The sequence below is a fragment of the Chrysoperla carnea genome, chromosome 4, assembly GCF_905475395.1.
Source record: "Chrysoperla carnea chromosome 4, inChrCarn1.1, whole genome shotgun sequence".
Lineage (NCBI taxonomy): Eukaryota > Metazoa > Arthropoda > Insecta > Neuroptera > Chrysopidae > Chrysoperla > Chrysoperla carnea.
The window spans coordinates 50,628,038-50,631,119 of NC_058340.1; positions in this window are offsets into that span (position 1 = coordinate 50,628,038).

Below are 3,082 nucleotides of genomic sequence, written 5' to 3' on the forward strand. Positions count from 1 at the left end.
TAAAAACATCCTACTGGTTTCAATTTCAAAATTGCCCAAATTCATAGACTAGCGTTACCAGTATTAATTAGCTAATTGAAACTATCTTCAAGAGACGTTACTCGTCACTACTTAAGTGATTGCTTCATGTTAGCTTTGTTTTCATTTGCACAACAAATACAGAGTTAAATTCTTTCCACCAAATTAGTAACGAGAAGCATGTATTTCCAGAAAACGATTAGCTATTTCATCTAAACGATGACTACATTGTAGTCGAAATACGTATTTGTAATACAATAATTTACCTAGGAATAGGGGGCAAATTTGAGTGTTTTTCATATGTAAAACATAATTTCATATACTTAGACTTCTCATCAAATTAACTTTCAATATTATAATTTCCTTGAAAGAAAATTATTAATTATAATTTCACTATTGTTAAATCCTATCTGACATCAGGAATATTAATTATTAATGCAAAAATTATAATCAAAATATTTATCCACACACAAATATATCAACCCCACCCATGTGCACCTTCCCAGAAAATTTAAACTGATCTTTAGTTCTGTCAAAGATGTTACCTAATAATACCTATTATATTACTTTAAAAATTTCCTAGTTTTTTATGGAATTATTTTCATTGGTATTATTCATTTAAATATTATCTAATTAAAAATTAAATTATTTTTAATAATCTGAAAATGAAATTATGCAGAATAATTTTTTAATTTTTTCTCTGTTCATATGAAATTATCATTGTTTTAAATATTTTTAAACAGTCAAAGTAAAATAATAGACTTTATATTTGTGTAATATTTAAAAATTTGATAATTTTCAACAACAGGCAATACTCTGGAGCAATATTTTTCTAAATAATAAAATTTTAATAACCAAATCATTAATCATTAATAATTCTTGGAGGAAGAATTAGATTCTAAAAGAATGTGTTCAGTTTTTAATCATTTTCATTTCATGTAAATTATTGTTGTCCCTTTAGAAAGATTACCTTTTTGATAACAAAAAAACTTACAATAGTTTGTTAGGATCTTAGTTTCTTACAACTTATTATTTATTATTGGGCGGATAATAAGTCAATTTTTCTTAAATTACTTCAATTCTTTCTATTATTACTGTTTTTTCTCACTAATCTCCAGTGATATGTTATAATACTATTTTTTTTAATCAGTATAAAAACGAATTTGGCCAATTGATTTTCGTTTAATCACTTAAAACGGTTGCTTTATTTGTTAGTTACGAAGGTATTAGACATAGAAAGTGTTATTTTAATAAAGCTAATCCATTTCCGTTTTACAAACTAAATTATTTATATATTTGCCTTCTTTTGAAATGGATAAATTTATTACTCTAAACAAGTTATTGTTAATAATAAACTGAAACACGATGTTATTTCTAAGATAACTTCAGAACTAGCTAATAAAGCCACAACCTTATATTTAACAAACTCAAGATTTCTCAAATTAAGATCAATGAAACAAAGCAAAAAACATATAAACGAGATAATACATATAAAATTTTAAGAAATTCCAATCGAATCAAAGTGAATTAATGCAAATAAATTGTGGTATTTAAATATATATATAACAATAATTAATTTAGTTATTAATTGGAACGATTTTTAAATATCAAAGTAATTTTATACTAAATTTAGATAATATAATTAACAGTTTTTAATCTAACCAAGGTTTGAAATTTAAAAAAAAAATTAGAAATTATATTGCAAGTTTAGCCAACAATTATTCAAATTTTTCATTTTCTTAGCATAAATTATACAATTCTAAAGAATTGCTTTAAAAAATGGACGTCTATTTCAGTCAAAATTTTCATTGAATGCAATGTAAAGCGATTTTTTATAAAATTTATAAAATTAACTCAGTATATTTGCTAGCAACAAAATTTTCACACTTGTATAAAGCCTCACAGTCATTCTCATAATACTTTTTTTTTCTCAAAAATGGCAATGGTTAAAATACAAAATTCAATTTGATTGATTGATGTTCTATTTCACTTCATAAAAAATCTATATTATAAAAATTAAGTTGAGATAGTCATAAGATTAGTTGAATCTAGAAAGTAGTTTGCTTCTTTTACCGAAATCAAAATGCATTCAAGTTTATGTGCGTAAAAACTTTTAAACAGTTATCTATTAAATGAGTTTACGATATCACAAAGTTTCATAAAAGGACTTTTCGTTTTTGCTAAAATATCATTTTTATGGCAAGTTTTAGGACATTGACCTTAGAAAATCACTTTTGTGCTGTCTGTCGTAGAAAATAAAAGCTGAGTATAACAAGCCAATTGTTCTATGATAAGAATGTTTTGCGTGTCATAGGCAGATTTTATTTTTTTACCAAAAGAAAAGGTTTAGATTAATCAAACGAAATTATCACACCACAACGTTTTTAGAAACACTAACGCACGCGATGGTTAAAATCAACCTAAATCTATGGTTAAGATTAAGATAAATAAAATCAGTACGTTTTAATTCAGTTCTGCTCTCAAAAATAAATAATAATGAAAAATTAAATTAAAGCTAGGCATAGTAAGGTGAAAATTGCTTGTGAATTGTAAAAATACTGAACACATCCTTTAAAAAAAGTTCCCATTGAAAAAAAATGTGTTAATGAACTCACTCGAAACTTTGTTTCCTAGAGTACTTTTTGTAAATAGGTTAAATTTACTTATTTTTACATTTAACAATAATTAAATATATCTAAAATTCTATTTCATTTTATTTTTTTTTATTTTTTTTTAATTTGAACATTATTTTCTACCTTTTAAAAGGGGATTCAACCACATTAGATTATTTTTATATCAGTAGGTTTTTGGAAGTCAAATATTATTGGTAAATTAATAGGAATAAATTTACTTAGAATACATTATTTCATTAAGGGGGGCTTCAATGTATAATACATTATACATTTATTTATAAAATACGTAATGTGTTAGGTGAGTAAAATTGTTAAGCAGCTTAAAGAAAAATAGTTCATTTTAACATAATCTAATAAACACAAATATATATTAAAAGGCAAAATTAAACAATTTGTTTTCAACTAATTACATTTATTGGGTTTGTTTTTAC